Here is a 22,415-nt window from a genome sequence, read left to right as displayed (position 1 = left end):
GACTATCACGGCAAAAGAAACCTTGCAAATTACACATGTATTAGGTAGAACTCGCTCCAAAAGCATTTATCTGCGAAATCTGCCTCATTTTCAAATTTGGCATTAGAAAAACACTTCAAAATCTTAGAAAATGATTCTAAGTGTCAATATGAATTGTATGGTGGATGAAAGTTCAGTAATCCACATGCTAAAAAATTCTGTAGTGAATAATTGTCGAAACTCTTATGCATGCAGCTTTCTCGGAACACAGAATTTGACGGTGAGCGAACCTATGTAAATTAAATGTCTATTGTGTAGAACTCTCTCCAAGAGCATTTTTCGGTGAAAACTGCCTCATGTTCGAAACTGGCGTTAGGAAAACTTTCAAAAAATGAGAAAATGCTTGTAAGCGCCATTATGCCTTGTATGGTATATAAAAATATGGTATTCCACGTGCTAACAACTCTGTATTGAAAATTGTGGAATCCGGGATGCATGTAGCCTGTTCAGAACACGGAATTTCACAGTGAGCAAATCTTTTTAAATTACAATTCTCTGGGGAAGAATTCGCTCCAAGAGCTTTTTGCTGTGAAATGTGCTGCATTTTGGAATCTGGCGATTGGAAACCTCTGTGAAATCAGAGAAAATGCTTCTAAGTATCAATATGCCTTTTATTATGCTGAAAGTTCGGTAATCCACATGCAAACACATTTGTAGTGAATATATGTCGAATCCGTTATGCATGTAGCGTGTTCGAATGACGTAATTTCACAGCAATGGAATCTATGTAAATTATATGCCTAGTGAGTAGAAGTCGCTCCAACAGTTTTTTCCTTCGAAAAATGCCTAATTTTCAAAACTGCTATTAGGAAATTGCTGCGAACACAGAATTAAAGTTTCTAGGTTCAAATATGTTTTGTGTGGTAGATGAAAGTTTGTAATGCACATGCTTACACTCAATATAGAATGTTGTAGAATCTGTGATGCATGTAATGTTTTCAGAACACGGAATGTCATGGTAAGTGAAACTATGTAAATTACAATTGTATTGCATAGAACACACTCCAAGAGGATTTTTCTGTGAATAATCTCCTATTTTCGAAACTGGCATTAAGAAATATCTGCAAATACTGAGTACATGTTTCTAGCTGTATATATACATTGTATGGTAGATGAAAGTACATTAATCCACATGCTAACAACTCAGCACTTAATATTTGTCAAACTGCTGTGCATGTAGCATTTTCGTAACACGGTATGTCACGGCGAGGAGATCTATGTAAATTACATGTCTACTGTGTAGAACACTCAACAAGAGGATTATCTTGCAAAGTTGCCTGATATTCTAAACTGCAGTTAGGAAAAAGCTGCAAAATCAGAATAATATTTTCAAGGTGTATATATGCATTATATGGTGGATGAAAGTTCTGTAATTCACAGGCACACAACTGACTAATGAATGTTTGTCAAATCCATGATGAATGCATTGTGTTCAGACCACGGAAATTCACTTTGTTGGAAACAGTTGAAATTGCAATTCTAATGGGTAGAACACACATGCAGAGATATTTTCTGGGAAAACTTTATGATTTTCGAGACTGAGGTTAGGAAAAATCTGTGAAATCAGGGTAAATAATTCAAGGTGTATTCATGACTTGTATGGTGGATGAAAGTTCTTTAATCCACATGCACACAACTGAGTAATGAATGTTTGTCAAATCCGTGATGCATGTAGCGTGTTCGGAAAATGGAAAGTCACTTTGAGGGAAAGTACTTAAATTAAAATTCTACTGGGTAGAACTTGCATGAAGAGGTTTTTTCGGGGAAAACTTCATGATTTTTGAAACTGAAGTTAGGAAAAAGCTGGGAAAGCAGAGTAAATATTTCTAGGTGTAAATATACCTTGTATGGTGGTGGAAAGTTCAGAAATCCACATGCTCACAACTCAGTAATGAATGATTTCTAAATCCAATATGCATGTAGCGTGTTATGAACACGGAATGTCATGGGAAGTGAAACATTGTAAATTCATGTCTATTGGATAGAACATGATCGAACAGAATTTTTCTGTGAAAACTGCCTGTATTTCGCAAGTGGCATTAGGACAAATCTGCGAACACAGAGAAAAATGTCTAGGTGTAAATATTCAGTGTTTGGTGGATGAAAGTTTGGTACTCCACATGTACAGAGCTCATTAAAAAATGTTTGTCCAATCTGTGATCCATGTAGTGTGTTCTGAACACAATATCACGGTGATAGAATCTTTGTAAATTACATTTGTATAGGGTAGAAATCGTTTCAAAAGCATTTTTCTGTGAAATCTGCCTCAATTTCAAATCTGACATTAGGTAAACACTTCAAAATTGGAGAAAATGCTTCTAAGTGTCAATATGACTTGTAAGGTGGATGAAAGTTCGGTAATACACACGTTCACCACTCAATAAAGAATGTTTGTCGAATCAGTGATGCATGTAGCGTGTTCGGAAAATGGAAAGTCACTTTGAGGGAAAGTACTTAAATTACAATTCTACTGGGTAGAACATGCATGAAGAAGTTTTTTCGGCGAAAACTTCATGATTTTTGAAACTGAATTTAGGAAAAAGCTGGGAAAGCAGAGTAAATATTTCTAGGTGTAAATATACCTTGTATGGTGGTGGAAAGTTCAGAAATCCACATGCTCACAACTCAGTAATGAATGATTTCTAAATCCAATATGCATGTAGCGTGTTATGAACACGGAATGTCATGGGAAGTGAAACATTGTAAATTCATGTCTATTGGATAGAACATGATCGAAGAGAATTTTTCTGTGAAAACTGCCTGTATTTCGAAAGTGGCATTAGGACAAATCTGCGAACACAGAGAAAAATGTCTAGGTGTAAATATTCAGTGTTTGGTGGATGAAAGTTTGGTACTCCACATGTACAGAGCTCAGTAAAAAATGTTTGTCCAATCTGTGATCCATGTAGTGTGTACTGAACACAATATCACGGTGATAGAATCTTTGTAAATTACAAATGTATAGGGTAGAACTCGTTTCAAAAGCATTTTTCTGTGAAATCTGCCTCAATTTCAAATTTGACATTAGGTAAACACTTCAAAATTGGAGAAAATGCTTCTAAGTGTCAATATGACTTGTAAGGTGGATGAAAGTTCGGTAATACACACGTTCACCACTCAATAAAGAATGTTTGTCGAATCAGTGATGCATGTAGCGTGTTCGGAACATGCAATGTCACGTTGAGTGAAAGCATTTAAATTACATGTCCACTTGGTAGAACTTGCTCCAAAAGCATTTTTCTATGAAATCTGCCTCATTTTCCAAACTGGCATTAGGAAAAAATTCGAATTTTGATAAAATGCTTCTAAGTACCAATATGACTTTTATAGTGATGAAAGTTCAGAAATACACATGCAAACAAACCTGTAGGGAATAATTTTTGAAACGGTGATGCATGCAGTTTTTTCAGAACACAGAATTTGACGATGAGCGAATCTCTGTAAATTACATGTCTATTGGGTGGAACAAGTTCCAAGAGTATATTTCTTTGAAAACTGCCTGATTTCAGAAACTGACGTTAGGAAAAATCTGCATATACTTTGTACATGTTTCTATCTGTATATACACATTTTATGGTAGATGAAATTTCAGTAATCCACATGCTAACAACTCAGCAGTGAACATTTGTCGAAACTTCAGTGCAAGTAGCAAGTTTGAATCACGGAATTTCACGGCGAGGGACTCTATATAAATTATATGTCCAATGTGTAGAACATGCTACAAGAGATTTATCCTGCTATAGTTGCCAGATTTTCTAAACTGCCATTAGGAAAAAGCTGCGAACTCAGAATAATGTTTTCTAGGTTTATATATGCCTTATATGGTGGATGAAAATTCTGTAATCTACATGCACACAACTGAGTAACGAATGTTTGTCCAATCCGTGATGAATTTAGCATCTTCGCACCATGGAAAGTCACTTTGTGGGAAACTATTGAAATTACAATTCTACTGGGTCGAACTCACTTGCAGAGATTACTTATGCAATAACATCATGATTTTCAAAACAGACGGTAGGAAAAAGTAGTGAAATCAGAGTAAATATTTCTAGGTGTATATATGTCTCATATGGTGGTTGAAAGTTCTGTAATCCACATGCACACAACTGAGTAATTAATGTTTGTCAAATTAGTGATTCATATAGCATGTTTAGAAAACGGAAAGTCGCTTTGAGTGAAACTGCTTAAATTACAATTCCTCTGGATAGAACTCGCTTGAAGAGGTTTTTTCCTGAGAAAACTTCATGATTTTAAAACCTGAAGTTAGGAAAAAGCTGTGAAAGCAGAGTAAATATTTCTAGGTGTAAATATGCCTTGTTTGGTGGATTAAATTTCGGAAATCCACATGCTCTCTAATCAGTAATGAATGTTTTATAAATCCATTATGCATAGAGCTTGTTCTGAACAGGGAATGTCATGGTAGGTGAAACATTGTAAATTTCATGTCTGTCTGATAGAACACGCTCGAAGAGAATTTTTCTGTGGAAACTGCATGTTTTTTGCAACTGGCCTTTGGACAAATCTGCAAACACAGAGAAAAATTTCTAGGTGTAAATATGCCGTGTTTTTTGGATGAATGTTCGGTAATCAACCCGTTCCCATCTCATTAATCATTGTTTGTCGAATCCGTGATCCATGTAATGTGTTCGGAACACAGACTATCACGGCAAAAGAAACCTTGCAAATTACACATGTATTAGGTAGAACTCGCTCCAAAAGCATTTATCTGCGAAATCTGCCTCATTTTCAAATTTGGCATTAGAAAAACACTTCGAAATCTGAGAAAATGATTCTAAGTGTCAATATGAATTGTATGGTGGATGAAAGTTCAGTAATCCACATGCTAAAATATTCTGTAGTGAATATTTGTCGAAACTGTTATGCATGCAGCTTTCTCGGAACACAGAATTTGACGGTGAGCGAACCTATGTAAATTAAATGTCTATTGTGTAGAACTCTCTCCAAGAGCATTTTTTGGTGAAAACTGCCTCATTTTCAAAACTGGCGTTAGGAAAACTTTCAAAAAATGAGAAAATGCTTGTAAGAGCCATTATGCCTTGTATGGTGGATAAAAATATGGTATTCCACATGCTAACAACTCCGTATTGAAAATGTGTGGAATCCGAGATGCATGTAGCCTGTTCAGAACACGGAATTTCACGGAGAGCAAAACTTTGTAAATTAAAAGTCTCTTGGGAAGAACACGCTCCAAGAGTTTTTTGCTGTGAAATCTGCTGCATTTTGGAATCTGGCGATTGGAAACCTCTGTGAAATAAGAGAAAATGCTTCTAAGTATCAATATGCCTTTTATTATGCTGAAAGTTCGGTAATCCACATGCAAACACATTTGTAGTGAATATATGTCGAATCCGCTATGCATGTAGCGTGAACGAAAGACGTAATTTCACAGCAATGGAATCTATGTAAATTACATGCCTAGTGAGTAGAAATCGCTCCAACAGTTTTTTCCTTCGAAAAATGCCTAATTTTCGAAACTGCTATTAGGAAATTGCTGCGAACCGAGAATTAAATTTTCTAGGTTCAAATATGTCTTGTGTGGTAGATGAAAGTTTGTAATGCACATGCTTACACTCAATAGAGAAGGTTGTAGAATCTGTGATGCATGTAATGTTTTCAGAACACGGAATGTCATGGTAAGTGAAACTATGTAAATTACAAGTGTATTGGGTAGAACTCACTCCTAGAGGATTTATCTGTGAAAACTGTCTTATATTCGAACCTGGCATTAAGAAATATCTGCAAATACTGAGTACATGCTTCTAGCTGTATATATACATTGTATGGTAGATGAAAGTACATTAATCCACATGCTAACAACTCAGCGCTTTTATTTGTCGAACTGCTGTGCATGTAGCATTTTCGAAACACGGTATGTCACGGCGAGGAGATCTATGTAAATTACATGTCTACTGTGTAGAACACACTACAAGAGAATTATCCTGCAAAGTTGCCTGATATTCTAAACTGCAGTTAGGAAAAAGCTGCAAAATCAGAATAATATTTTCAAGGTGTATATATGCATTATATGGTGGATGAAAGTTCTGTAATTCACAGGCACACAACTGACTAATGAATGTTTGTCAAATCCTTGATGAATGCAGTGTTTTCCGACCATGGAAAGTCACTTTGTGGGAAACAATTGAAATTGCAATTCTAATGGGTAGAACACACATGCAGAGATATTTTCTGTTAAATCTTTATGATTTTCGAGACTGACGTTAGGAAAAATCTGTGAAATCATAGTAAATATTTCTAGGTGTATTTATGCCTTGTATGGTGGAAGAAAGTTCTGTAATCCAAATGCACACAACTGAGTAATGAATGTTTGTCAAATCCGTGATGCATGTAGCGTGTTCAGAAAATGGAAAGTCACTTTGAGGGAAACCATTTAAATTATAATTCTACTGGGTAGAACTCGCATGAAGAGGTTTTTTCTGCGAAAACTTCATGATTTTTGAAACTGAAGTTAGGAAAAAGCTGGGAAAGCAAAGTAAATATTTCTAGGTGTAAATATACCTTCTATGGTGGTGGAAAGTTCAGAAATCCACATGCTCACAACTCAGTAATGAATGATTTATAAATCCAATATGCATGTACCGTGTTATGAACACGGAATGTCATGGTAAGTGAAACATTGTAAATTCATGTCTATTGGATAGAACATGATCGAAGAGAATTTTTCTGTGAAAACTGCCTGTATTTTGCAAGTGGCATTAGGACAAATCTGCGAACACAGAGAAAAATGTCTAGGTGTAAATATTCAGTGTTTGGTGGATGAAAGTTTGGTACTCCACATGTACAGAGCTCATTAAAAAATGTTTGTCCAATCCGTGATCCATGTAGCATGTTCTGAGCACAGAATATCACGGTGATAGAATTTTTGTAAATTACATGTGTATTGGGTAGAACTCGTTTCAAAAGCATTTTTCTGTGAAATCTGCCTCAATTTCAAATCTGACTTTAGTTAAACACTTCAAATCTGAGAAAATGCTTCTAAGTGTCAATATGACTTGTATGGTGGATGAAAGTTCGGTAATACACACGTTCACCACTCAATAAAGAATGTTTGTCGAATCAGTGATGCATGTAGCGTGTTCGGAACATGCAATGTCACGGTGAGTAAAAGCATTTAAATTACATGTCCACTTGGTAGAACTTGCTCCAAAAGCATTTTTCTGTGAAATCTGCCTCATTTTCAAAACTGGCATTAGGAAAAAATTCGAATTTTGATAAAATGCTTCTAAGTGCCAATATGACTTGTATGGTGTTGAAAGTCCAGAAATACACATGCTAACAAACCTGCAGTGAATACTTTTTGAAACCGTGATGCATACAGTTTTTTCAGAAGACACAATTTGACGATGAGTGAATCTCTGTAAATTACATGTCTATTGGTTGGACCAAGTTCTTAGAGTATATTTCTTTGAAAACTGCCTGATTTCAGAAACTGACGTTAGGAAAATCTGCATATATTTTGTACATGTTTCTAGCTGTATATACACATTTTATGGTAGATGAAAGTTCAGTAATCCGCATGCTAACAACTCATCAGTGAATATTTGTCGAACGTGCGGTGCAAGTAGCAAGATTGAAGCACGGAATTTCACGGCGAGGGACACTATGTAAATTATATGTCCAATGTGTAGAACATGCTACAAGAGATTTATCCTGCTATAGTTGCCAGATTTTCTAAACTGCCATTAGGAAAAAGCTGCGAACTCAGAATAATGTTTTCTAGGTTTATATATGCCTTATATGGTGGATGAAAATTCTGTAATCTACATGCACACAACTGAGTAACGAATGTTTGTCAAATCCGTGATGAATTTAGCATGTTCGGACCATGGAAATTCTCTTTGTGGGAAACTACTGAAATTACAATTCTACTGTGTCGAACACGCTTGCAGATTTTACTTCTGCAAAAACATCATGATTTTCAAATCAGACGATAGGAAAAAGTAGTGAAATCAGAGTAAATATTTCTAGGTGTATATATGTCTTATAAGGTGGATTAAAGTTCTGTAATCAACATGCACACATCTGAGAAATTAACGTTTTATCAAATCCGTGATGCATGTAGCATGTTGAGAAAACGGAAAGTCACTTTGAGGGAAACTGCTTAAATTAAAATTCCTCTAGATAGAATTGACTTGAAGACGTTTATTCCTGAGAAAACTTCATGATTTTAAAACCTGAAGTTAGGAAAAAGCTGTGAAAGCAGAGTAAATATTTCTAGGTGTAAATATGCCTTGTATGGTTGATTAAATTTCGGAAATCCACATGCTCTCTAATCAGTAATGATTGTTTTACAAATCCTTTATGCTTATTGCCTGTTCTGAACAAGGAATGTCATGGTAAACAAAACATTGTAAATTTCATGTCTGTCTGATAGAAAACGCTCGAAGAAAATTTTTCTGTGAAAACTGCCTGTTTTTTGCAACTGGCATTCGGACAAATCTGCATACACAAAGAAAAATTTCTAGGTGTAAATATGCCGTGTTTTTTGGATGAATGTTCGGTAATCAACACGTTCCCAGCTCATTGATTAATGTTTGTCGAATCCGTGATCCATGAAACGTGTTTGGAACACAGACTATCACGGTAATAGAAACCTTGCAAATTACACATGTATTAGGTAGAACTCGCTCCAAAAGCATTTATCTGTGAAATCTGCCTCATTTTCAAAACTGGCATTAGAAAAACACTTCAAAATCTGAGAAAATGATTCTAAGTGTCAATATGAATTGTATGGTGGATGAAAGTTCAGTAATCCACATGCTAAAAAATTCTGTAGTGAATATTTGTCGAAACTGTTATGCATGCAGCTTTCTCGGAACACAGAATTTGACGGTGAGCGAACCTATGTAAATTAAATGTCTATTGTGTAGAATTCTCTCCAAGAGTATTTGTCGGTTAAAAGTGCCTCATTTTCCAAAATGGCGTTAGGAAAACTTTCAAAAAATGAAAAAATGATTGTAAGCGCCATTATGCCTTGTATGGTGGATAAAAGTACGATAATCCACATGCTAACAACTCTGTAGTTAATATTTGTGGAATCCGAGATGCATGTAGTGTGTTCAGAACAAGGAATTTCACGGTGAGCGAAACTATGTAAATTACAAGTCTCGGATGGAACACGCTCCAAGAGCTTTTTGCTGCGAAATCTTCCGCATTTTCAAAACTGGCATTTGGAAAACTCTGTGAAATCAGAGAAAATGCTTCTAAGTATCAATATGCCTTTTATTATGCTGAAAGTTCTGTAATCCACATGCAAACACATTTGTAGTGAATATATGTCGAATCCTTTATGCATGTAGCGTGTTCGAAAGACATAATTTCACAGGAATGGAATCTATGTATATTAAATGCCTAGTGGGTAGAAATCGCTCCAAAAGTTTTTTCCAAAAAAAATGCCTAATTTTCAAAACTGCTATTAGGAAATTGCTGCGAACTCAGAGTAAAAGTTTCTAGGTGCAAATATGTCTTGTGTGGTGGATGAAAGTTGGTAATGCACATGCTTCCACTCATTAAAGAATGTTGTAGAATCTGTGATGCATGTAATGTATTCGGAACACGGAATGTCACGGTAAGAGTAACTATTTAAATTACAAGTCTATTAAATAGAACTCACTCCAAGAGTATTTTTCTGTGAAAAATGTCTTATTTTTGAAACTGGCACTAAGAAATATCTGCAAATATTTAGTACATGCTTCTAGCTGTATATATACATTGTATGGTAGATGAAAGTACATTAATCCACATGCTAACAACTCAGCAATTTATATTTGTCGAAATGCGGTGCATGAAGCATGTTCGGAGGATGGTAAGTCACGGCGAGGAGATCTATGTAAATTACATGTCTATTGTTTAGAACATTCTACAAGAGTATTATTCTGCAAATGTTGCCTGATATTCTAAACTGCAGTTAGGAAAAAGCTGAAAAATAAGAATAATATTTTCAAGGTTTATATATGCATTATATAGTGGATGAATGTTCCATAAATCACAGGCACACAAATGAGTAATGAATGTTTGTCAAATCCGTGATGAATTTAGCATGTTCACAACTCGGAAAGTCACTTTATGGGAAAAAATTGAAATTGAATATTCTAATGGGTAGATGTCACATGAAGAGATTTTTTCTGGGAAAACTATGATTTTCGAGACTGACGTTAGGAAAAATCTGTGAAATCAGAGTAAATATTTCTAGGTGTATTTATGCCTTTTATGGTGGATGAATGTTCTGTAATCCACATGCACACAACTTAGTAATGAATGTTTGTCAAACCGTGATGCATGTAGCATGATCAGAAAATGGAAAGTCACTTTGAGGGAAACTACTTAAATTACAATTCTACTGGGTAGAACTCGCATGAAGACGTTTTTTCTGTGAAAACTTCATGATTTTTAAACTGAAGTTAGGAAAAACTGTGAAAGCAGAGTAAATATTTCTAGGTGTAAATATACCTTGTATGGTGGTTGAAAGTTCAGAAATCCACATGCTCACAACTAAGTAATGAATGATTTCTAAATCCAATATGCATGTAGCGTGTTATAAACACCGAATGTCATGATAAGTGAAACATTGTAAATTTCATGTCTATTTGATAGAACACGATCGAAGAGATTTTTTATGTGAAAACTGGTTATATATCGCAAGTGGCATTAGGACAAACCTGCAAACGAGTAGAAACATTTCTAGGTGTAAATATGCCGTGTTTGGTGTTAGAAAGTATGGTAATCCACATGTTCACAACTCATTAAAATATGTTTGTCGAATCCGTGATGCACATATCATATACTGAACACAGAATATCATGGTGAAAAATCTTTGTAAATTACAAATTTATTGGGTAGAACTCACTCCAAAAGTATTTTTCTGTGAAATCTGCCTCATTTTCAAAACTGGCATAAGGAAAAGAGTTCGAAATCTGAGAAAATGTTTCTAAGTGCAATATGACTTTAATGGTGGATGAAAACTCAGTAATCCACATGCTAACAAGTCTGTAGTGAATTTTTTTCGATTCAGTGATGCATAGAGCTTTCTCAGAACACGGAATTTAACGGTCAGCGAATCTATGTAAATTACATCTCTATTGAGTAGAACTAGCTCCAAGAGGATATTTCTGCATAAACTGCATGATATTAGAAAGTGACATTAGGAGATATCTACTAAATCTGAAAAAGTATTTCTACGTGTAAATATGCCTTGTTTGGTGGATGATAATTCGGTAATACTAATGTTCACAACTCATTAAAGAGTGTTTGTCGAATCAGTGATGCAGGGAGCATGTTTGGAACACGGAAATCCTCGATGAGCGGAAGCATTTAACTTTCATGTCCATTGGGTAGAACTCGCTCCACAAGCATTTTACTGCAAAATCTGACTCACTTTCAAAACTGGCAGTAGGAAACATATTCGAAATCTGAGAAAAAGCTTCTAAGTGTCAATATGACTTGTATGTGGATGAAAGATCAGAAATGCACATGCTAACAAATCTGTAGTGAATAGTTGTCGAAACCTTGATGCATGCATCTTTGTCAGAACACAGATTTTGACGGTGAGCGAATCTATGTAAATTACATGTCTATTGTGGAGAACTCTCTCCAAGAATATTTTTCTGTGAAAACTGCCTCATTTTCGAAACTGGCTTTAGGTAAAACTTTCAAAAAATGAGAAAATGCTTGTAAGTGTCAGTATGCCTTGTATGGTGGATGAAAGTACGGAAAACCATATGCTAATAACTCTGTAGTGAATATTTGTGGAATCTGAGATGCATGTAGCGTGTTCAGAACACGGAGATTCACGGTGAGTGAATCTATATAAATTACAAGTCTATTGGGTAGAACTCGCTCCAAGAGTTTTTTGCTGTGAAATCTGCTGCATTTTGGAATCTGGCGATTGGAAAACTCTGTGAAATCAGAGAAAATGCTTCAAAGTGTCACTATGCCTTTTATTGTGTTGAAAGTTCGTTAATCCACATGCAAACTCATTTGTAGTGAATATGTGTCAAATCCGTTATGCATGTAGCGTGTTCGAAAGACGTAAATTCACAGAAATGGAATCTATGTAAATTAAATGCCTAGTGGTTAGAAATTGCTCCAACAGTTTTTTCCTTAGAAAAATGCCTAATTTTCAAAACTGCTATTAGGAAATTGTTGCGAACTCAGAGTTAATGTTTCTAGGTGCTATTATGTCTTGTATGGTGGATGAAAGTTTGTAATGCACATGCTCATAACACAGTAATGAATGCTTTCTGAATCTGTGATGCATGTAGCATGTTCAGAACATGGAATGTCACAGTGAGGGGAAAAATGTAAATTACATGTCTATTGGGTATTAGTCGCTCCAAGAGTATTTTTCTGCGAAAACTGCATGATTTTAGAAACTGACGTAAGGAGAAATCTACTAAATAAAAATAAATGTTTCTATGTGTAAATACACATTGGTTGGTGGATGAAAGTTCGGTAATACACATGTTCACCACTCAATAAAGAATGTTTGTCGAATCAGTGATGCATGTAGCGTGTTCGGAACATGCAATATCACGGTGAGTGAAAGCATTTAAATGACAAGTCCACTTGGTAGAACTTGCTCCAAAAGCATTTTTCTGTGATATCTGCCTCATTTTCCAAACTGGCATTAGGAAAAAATTCGAATTTTGAGAAAATGCTTCTAAGTGCCAATATGAATTTTATGGTGATGAAAGTTCAGAAATACACATGCTAAAAAATCTGTAGTGAATAATTTTCGAAACCGTGATGCATGTTTTCTGATGTTTTTCAGAACACAGAATTTGACGATGAGCGAATCTATGTAAATTACAAGTCTATTGGGGGGAACAAGTTCCAAGAGTATATTTTTTTGAAAACTGCCTGATTTCAGAAACTGACGTTAGGAAAATTCTGCATAAATTTTGTACATGTTTCTAGCTGTATATGTACATTTTATGGTAGATGAAATTTCAGTAATCCACATGCTAACAATTCAGCAGTGAATATTTGTCGAACCTGCAGTGCAAGTAGCAAGTTTGAAGCACGGAATTTCACGGCGAGGGACTCTATGTAAATTATATGTCCAATATGTAGAACATACTACAAGAGATTAACCCTGCTATCGTAGCCTGAGTTTCTAAACTGCCATTAGGAAAAAGCTGCGAACTCAGAATAATATTTTCTAGGTTTATATATGCCTTATATGGTGGATGAAAATTCTGTAATCTACATGCACAAAACTGAGTAATGAATGTTTGTCAAATCCGTGATGAATTTAACATGTTCGGACCATGGAAAGTCTCTTTGTGGGAAACTTTTGAAATTACAATTCTACTGGGTCGAACTCGCTTGCAGAGTTTACTTCTGCAAAAACATCATGATTTTCAAATCAGACGATAGGAAAAAGTAGTGAAATCAGAGTAAATATTTCTAGGTATATATATGTCTTATAAGGTGGATTAAAGTTCTGTAATCAACATGCACACAACTGAGAAATTAACGTTTTATCAAATCCGTGATGCATGTAGCATGTTCAGAAAATGGAAAGTCACTTTGAGGGAAACTGCTTAAATTAAAATTCCTCTAGATAGAACTCACTTGAAGAGGTTTATTCCTGAGAAAACTTCATGATTTTAAAACCTGAAGTTAGGAAAAAGCTGTGAAAGCAGAGTAAATATTTCTAGGTGTAAATATGCCTTGTATGGTGGATTAAATTTCGGAAATCCACATGCTCTCTAATCAGTAATGATTGTTTATAAATCCTTTATGCTTATTGCCTGTTCTGAACAAGGAATGTCATGGTAAACAAAACATTGTAAATTTCATGTCTGTCTGATAGAACACGCTCGAAGAGAATTTATCTGTGAAAACTGCCTGTTTTTTGCAACTGGCTTTCGGACATATCTGCATACACAAAGAAAAATTTCTAGGTGTAAATATGCCGTGTTTGATGGATGAATGTTCGGTAATCAACACGTTCCCAACTCATTGATTAATGTTTGTCGAATCCGTGATCCATGAAATGTGTTCGGAACACAGACTATCACGGTAATAGAAACCTTGCAAATTACACATGTATTAGGTAGAACTCGCTCCAAAAGCATTTATCTGTGAAATCTGCCTCATTTTCAAAACTGGCATTAGAAAAACACTTCAAAATCTGAGAAAATGATTCTAAGTGTCAATATGAATTGTATGGTGGATGAAAGTTCAGTAATCCACATGCTAAAAAATTCTGTAGTGAATATTGTCGAAACTGTTATGCATGCAGCTTTCTCGGAACACAGAATTTGACGGTGAGCGAACCTATTTAAATTAAATGTCTATTGTGTAGAATTCTCTCCAAGAGAATTTTTCGGTGAAAAGTGCCTCATTTTCCAAAGTGGCGTTAGGAAAACTTTCAAAAAATGAGAAAATGATTGCAAGCGCCATTATGCCTTGTATGATGGATAAAAGTACGATAATCCACATGCTAACAACTCTGTAGTTAAAATTTGTGGAATCCGAGATGCATGTAGTGTGTTCAGAACAAGGAATTTCACTGTGAGCGAAACTATGTAAATTACAAGTCTCGGATGGAACACGCTCCAAGAGCTTTTTGCTGCGAAATCTTCCGCATTTTCAAAACTGGCATTTGGAAAACTCTGTGAAATCAGAGAAAATGCTTCTAAGTATCAATATGCCTTTTATTATGCTGAAAGTTCTGTAATCCACATGCAAACACATTTGTAGTGAATATATGTCGAATCCTTTATGCATGTAGCGTGTTCAAAAGACATAATTTCACAGCAATGGAATCTATGTATATTACATGCCTAGTGGGTAGAAATCGCTCCAAAATTTTTTTCCAAAAAAAATGCCTAATTTTCAAAACTGCTATTAGGAAATTGCTGCGAACTCAGAGTTAAAGTATCTAGGTGCAAATATGTCTTGTGTGGTGGATGAAAGTTGGTAATGCACATGCTTCCACTCATTAAAGAATGTTGTAGAATCTGTGATGCATGTAATGTATTCGGAACACGGAATGTCACGGTAAGAGTAACTATTTAAATTACAAGTCAATTGGATAGAACTCACTCCAAGAGTATTTTTCTGTGAAAACTGTCTTATTTTCGAAACTGGCATTAAGAAATATCTGCAAATATTTAGTACATGCTTCTAGCTGTATATATACATTGTATGGTAGATGAAAGTACATTAATCCACATGCTAACAACTCAGCAATTAATATTTGTCGAAATGCGGTGCATGAAGCATGTTCGGAGGACGGTATGTCACGGCGAGGAGATCTATGTAAATTACATGTCTATTGTTTAGAACAATCTACAAGAGTATTATCCTGCAAATGTTGCCTGATATTCTAAACTGCAGTTAGGAAAAAGCTGAAAAATAAGGATAATATTTTCAAGGTTTATATATGCATTATTTGGTGGATGAAAGTTCCGTAAATCACAGGCACACAAATGAGTAATGAATGTTTGTCAAATCCGTGATGAATTTAGCATGTTCACAACTCGGAAAGTCACTTTATGGGAAAAAATTGAAATTGAAAATTCTAATGGGTAGATGTCACATGAAGAGATTTTTTCTGGGAAAACTATGATTTTCGAGACTGACGTTAGGAAAAATCTGTGAAATCAGAGTAAATATTTCCAGGTGTATTTATGCCTTGTATGGTGGATGAATGTTCTGTAATCCACATGCACACAACTTAGTAATGAATGTTTGTCAAACCGTGATGCATGTAGCATGTTCAGAAAATGGAAAGTCACTTTGAGGGAAACTATTTAAATTACAATTCTACTGGGTAGAACTCGCATGAAGACGTTTTTTCTGTGAAAACTTCATGATTTTTAAACTGAAGTTAGGAAAAACTGTGAAAGCAGAGTAAATATTTCTAGGTGTAAATATACCTTGTATGGTGGTTGAAAGTTCAGAAATCCACATGCTCACAACTAAGTAATGAATGATTTCTAAATCCAATATGCATGTAGCGTGTTATAAACACCGAATGTCATGATAAGTGAAACATTGTAAATTTCATGTCTATTTGATAGAACACGATCGAAGAGATTTTTTATGTGAAAACTGGTTATATATCGCAAGTGGCATTAGGACAAACCTGCAAACGAGTAGAAACATTTCTAGGTGTAAATATGCCGTGTTTGGTGGTAGAAAGTATGGTAATCCACATGTTCACAACTCATTAAAATATGTTTGTCGAATCCGTGATGCACGTATCATATACTGAACACAGAATATCATGGTGAAAAATCTTTGTAAATTACAAATTTATTGGGTAGAACTCACTCCAAAAGTATTTTTCTGTGAAATCTGCCTCATTTTCAAAACTGGCATAAGGAAAAGAGTTCGAAATCTGAGAAAATGTTTCTAAGTGCAATATGACTTTAATGGTGGATGAAAACTCAGTAATCCACATGCTAACAAGTCTGTAGTGAATTTTTTTCGATTCAGTGATGCATAGAGCTTTCTCAGAACACGGAATTTAACGGTCAGCGAATCTATGTAAATTACATCTCTATTGAGTAGAACTAGCTCCAAGAGGATATTTCTGCATAAACTGCATGATATTAGAAAGTGACATTAGGAGATATCTACTAAATCTGAAAAAGTATTTCTACGTGTAAATATGCCTTGTTTGGTGGATGATAATTCGGTAATACTAATGTTCACAACTCATTAAAGAGTGTTTGTCGAATCAGTGATGCAGGGAGCATGTTTGGAACACGGAAATCCTCGATGAGCGGAAGCATTTAACTTTCATGTCCATTGGGTAGAACTCGCTCCACAAGCATTTTACTGCAAAATCTGCCTCACTTTCAAAACTGGCAGTAGGAAACATATTCGAAATCTGAGAAAAAGCTTCTAAGTGTCAATATGACTTGTATGTGGATGAAAGATCAGAAATGCACATGCTAACAAATCTGTAGTGAATAGTTGTCGAAACCTTGATGCATGCATCTTTGTCAGAACACAGATTTTGACGGTGAGCGAATCTATGTAAATTACATGTCTATTGTGGAGAACTCTCTCCAAGAATATTTTTCTGTGAAAACTGCCTCATTTTCGAAACTGGCTTTAAGTAAAACTTTCAAAAAATGAGAAAATGCTTGTAAGTGTCAGTATGCCTTGTATGGTGGATGAAAGTACGGAAAACCATATGCTAATAACTCTGTAGTGAATATTTGTGGAATCTGAGATGCATGTAGCGTGTTCAGAACACGGAGATTCACGGTGAGTGAATCTATATAAATTACAAGTCTATTGGGTAGAACTCGCTCCAAGAGTTTTTTGCTGTGAAATCTGCTGCATTTTGGAATCTGGCGATTGGAAAACTCTGTGAAATCAGAGAAAATGCTTCAAAGTGTCACTATGCCTTTTATTGTGTTGAAAGTTCGTTAATCCACATGCAAACTCATTTGTAGTGAATATGTGTCAAATCCGTTATGCATGTAGCGTGTACGAAAGACGTAAATTCACAGAAATGGAATCTATGTAAATTAAATGCCTAGTGGTTAGAAATTGCTCCAACAGTTTTTTCCTTAGAAAAATGCCTAATTTTCAAAACTGCTATTAGGAAATTGTTGCGAACTCAGAGTTAATGTTTCTAGGTGCTATTATGTCTTGTATGGTGGATGAAAGTTTGTAATGCACATGCTCATAACACAGTAATGAATGCTTTCTGAATCTGTGATGCATGTAGCATGTTCAGAACATGGAATGTCACAGTGAGGGGAAAAATGTAAATTACATGTCTATTGGGTATTAGTCGCTCCAAGAGTATTTTTCTGCGAAAACTGCATGATTTTAGAAACTGACGTAAGGAGAAATCTACTAAATAAAAATAAATGTTTCTATGTGTAAATACACATTGGTTGGTGGATAAAAGTTCGGTAATACACATGTTCACCACTCAATAAAGAATGTTTGTCGAATCAGTGATGCATGTAGCGTGTTCGGAACATGCAATATCACGGTGAGTGAAAGCATTTAAATGACAAGTCCACTTGGTAGAACTTGCTCCAAAAGCATTTTTCTGTGATATCTGCCTCATTTTCCAAACTGGCATTAGGAAAAAATTCGAATTTTGAGAAAATGCTTCTAAGTGCCAATATGAATTTTATGGTGATGAAAGTTCAGAAATACACATGCTAAAAAATCTGTAGTGAATAATTTTCGAAACCGTGATGCATGTTTTCTGATGTTTTTCAGAACACAGAATTTGACGATGAGCGAATCTATGTAAATTACAAGTCTATTGGGGGGAACAAGTTCCAAGAGTATATTTTTTTGAAAACTGCCTGATTTCAGAAACTGACGTTAGGAAAATTCTGCATAAATTTTGTACATGTTTCTAGCTGTATATGTACATTTTATGGTAGATGAAATTTCAGTAATCCACATGCTAACAATTCAGCAGTGAATATTTGTCGAACCTGCAGTGCAAGTAGCAAGTTTGAAGCATGGAATTTCACGGCGAGGGACTCTATGTAAATTATATGTCCAATATGTAGAACATACTACAAGAGATTAACCCTGCTATCGTAGCCTGAGTTTCTAAACTGCCATTAGGAAAAAGCTGCGAACTCAGAATAATATTTTCTAGGTTTATATATGCCTTATATGGTGGATGAAAATTCTGTAATCTACATGCACAAAACTGAGTAATGAATGTTTGTCAAATCCGTGATGAATTTAACATGTTCGGACCATGGAAAGTCTCTTTGTGGGAAACTTTTGAAATTACAATTCTACTGGGTCAAACTCGCTTGCAGAGTTTACTTCTGCAAAAACATCATGATTTTCAAATCAGACGATAGGAAAAAGTAGTGAAATCAGAGTAAATATTTCTAGGTATATATATGTCTTATAAGGTGGATTAAAGTTCTGTAATCAACATGCACACAACTGAGAAATTAACGTTTTATCAAATCCGTGATGCATGTAGCATGTTCAGAAAATGGAAAGTCACTTTGAGGGAAACTGCTTAAATTAAAATTCCTCTAGATAGAACTCACTTGAAGAGGTTTATTCCTGAGAAAACTTCATGATTTTAAAACCTGAAGTTAGGAAAAAGCTGTGAAAGCAGAGTAAATATTTCTAGGTGTAAATATGCCTTGTATGGTGGATTAAATTTCGGAAATCCACATGCTCTCTAATCAGTAATGATTGTTTATAAATCCTTTATGCTTATTGCCTGTTCTGAACAAGGAATGTCATGGTAAACAAAACATTGTAAATTTCAAGTCTGTCTGATAGAACACGCTCGAAGAAAATTTTTCTGTGAAAACTGCCTGTTTTTTGCAACTGGCATTCGGACAAATCTGCATACACAAAGAAAAATTTCTGGGTGTAAATATGCCGTGTTTGTTGGATGAATGTTCGGTAATCAACACGTTCCCAACTCATTGATTAATGTTTGTCGAATCCGTGATCCATGAAACGTGTTTGGAACACAGACTATCACGGTAATAGAAACCTTGCAAATTACACATGTATTAGGTAGAACTCGCTCCAAAAGCATTGATCTGTGAAATCTGCCTCATTTTCAAAACTGGCATTAGAAAAACACTTCAAAATCTGAGAAAATGATTCTAAGTGTCAATATGAATTGTATGGTGGATGAAAGTTCAGTAATCCACATGCTAAAAAATTCTGTAGTGAATATTTGTCGAAACTGTTATGCATGCAGCTTTCTCGGAACACAGAATTTGACGGTGAGCGAACCTATGTAAATTAAATGTCTATTGTGTAGAATTCTCTCCAAGAGAATTTTTCGGTGAAAAGTGCCTCATTTTCCAAAGTGGCGTTAGGAAAACTTTCAAAAAATGAAAAAATGATTGTAAGCGCCATTATGCCTTGTATGGTGGATAAAAGTACGATAATCCACATTCTAACAACTCTGTAGTTAATATTTGTGGAATCCGAGATGCATGTAGTGTGTTCAGAACAAGGAATTTCACTGTGAGCGAAACTATGTAAATTACAAGTCTCGGATGGAACACGCTCCAAGAGCTTTTTGCTGCGAAATCTTCCACATTTTCAAAACTGGCATTTGAAAACTCTGTGAAATCATAGAAAATGCTTCTAAGTATCAATATGCCTTTTATTATGCTGAAAGTTCTGTAATCCACATGCAAACACATTTGCAGTGATTATATGTCGAATCCTTTGTGCATGTAGCGTGTTCAAAAGACATAATTTCACAGCAATGGAATCTATGTATATTACATGCCTAGTGGGTAGAAATCGCTCCAAAATTTTTTTCCAAAAAAAATGCCTAATTTTCAAAACTGCTATTAGGAAATTGCTGCGAACTCAGAGTTAAAGTTTCTAGGTGCAAATATGTCTTGTGTGGTGGATGAAAGTTGGTAATGCACATGCTTCCACTCATTAAAGAATGTTGTAGAATCTGTGATGCATGTAATGTATTCGGAACACGGAATGTCACGGTAAGAGTAACTATTTAAATTACAAGTCTATTGGATAGAACTCAATCCAAGAGTATTTTTCTGTGAAAACTGTCTTATTTTCGAAACTGGCATTAAGAAATATCTGCAAATATTTAGTACATGCTTCTAGCTGTATATATACATTGTATGGTAGATGAAAGTACATTAATCCACATGCTAACAACTCAGCAATTAATATTTGTCGAAATGCGGTGCATGAAGCATGTTCGGAGGACGGTATGTCACGGCGAGGAGATCTATGTAAATTACATGTCTATTGTTTAGAACAATCTACAAGAGTATTATCCTGCAAATGTTGCCTGATATTCTAAACTGCAGTTAGGAAAAAGCTGAAAAATAAGGATAATATTTTCAAGGTTTATATATGCATTATTTGGTGGATGAAAGTTCCGTAAATCACAGGCACACAAATGAGTAATGAATGTTTGTCAAATCCGTGATGAATTTAGCATGTTCACAACTCGGAAAGTCACTTTATGGGAAAAAATTGAAATTGAAAATTCTAATGGGTAGATGTCACATGAAGAGATTTTTTCTGGGAAAACTATGATTTTCGAGACTGACGTTAGGAAAAATCTGTGAAATCAGAGTAAATATTTCCAGGTGTATTTATGCCTTGTATGGTGGATGAATGTTCTGTAATCCACATGCACACAACTTAGTAATGAATGTTTGTCAAACCGTGATGCATGTAGCATGTTCAGAAAATGGAAAGTCACTTTGAGGGAAACTATTTAAATTACAATTCTACTGGGTAGAACTCGCATGAAGACGTTTTTTCTGTGAAAACTTCATGATTTTTAAACTGAAGTTAGGAAAAACTGTGAAAGCAGAGTAAATATTTCTAGGTGTAAATATACCTTGTATGGTGGTTGAAAGTTCAGAAATCCACATGCTCACAACTAAGTAATGAATGATTTCTAAATCCAATATGCATGTAGCGTGTTATAAACACCGAATGTCATGATAAGTGAAACATTGTAAATTTCATGTCTATTTGATAGAACACGATCGAAGAGATTTTTTATGTGAAAACTGGTTATATATCGCAAGTGGCATTAGGACAAACCTGCAAACGAGTAGAAACATTTCTAGGTGTAAATATGCCGTGTTTGGTGGTAGAAAGTATGGTAATCCACATGTTCACAACTCATTAAAATATGTTTGTCGAATCCGTGATGCACGTATCATATACTGAACACAGAATATCATGGTGAAAAATCTTTGTAAATTACAAATTTATTGGGTAGAACTCACTCCAAAAGTATTTTTCTGTGAAATCTGCCTCATTTTCAAAACTGGCATAAGGAAAAGAGTTCGAAATCTGAGAAAATGTTTCTAAGTGCAATATGACTTTAATGGTGGATGAAAACTCAGTAATCCACATGCTAACAAGTCTGTAGTGAATTTTTTTCGATTCAGTGATGCATAGAGCTTTCTCAGAACACGGAATTTAACGGTCAGCGAATCTATGTAAATTATATCTCTATTGAGTAGAACTAGCTCCAAGAGGATATTTCTGCATAAACTGCATGATATTAGAAAGTGACATTAGGAGATATCTACTAAATCTGAAAAAGTATTTCTACGTGTAAATATGCCTTGTTTGGTGGATGAAAATTCGGTAATACTAATGTTCACAACTCATTAAAGAGTGTTTGTCGAATCAGTGATGCAGGGAGCATGTTTGGAACACGGAAATCCTCGATGAGCGGAAGCATTTAACTTTCATGTCCATTGGGTAGAACTCGCTCCACAAGCATTTTACTGCAAAATCTGCCTCACTTTCAAAACTGGCAGTAGGAAACATATTCGAAATCTGAGAAAAAGCTTCTAAGTGTCAATATGACTTGTATGTGGATGAAA

Source organism: Camelus bactrianus, chromosome 2 (assembly GCF_048773025.1).
Source record: "Camelus bactrianus isolate YW-2024 breed Bactrian camel chromosome 2, ASM4877302v1, whole genome shotgun sequence".
Lineage (NCBI taxonomy): Eukaryota > Metazoa > Chordata > Mammalia > Artiodactyla > Camelidae > Camelus > Camelus bactrianus.
Note: the sequence above shows the minus strand (reverse complement) of the source record.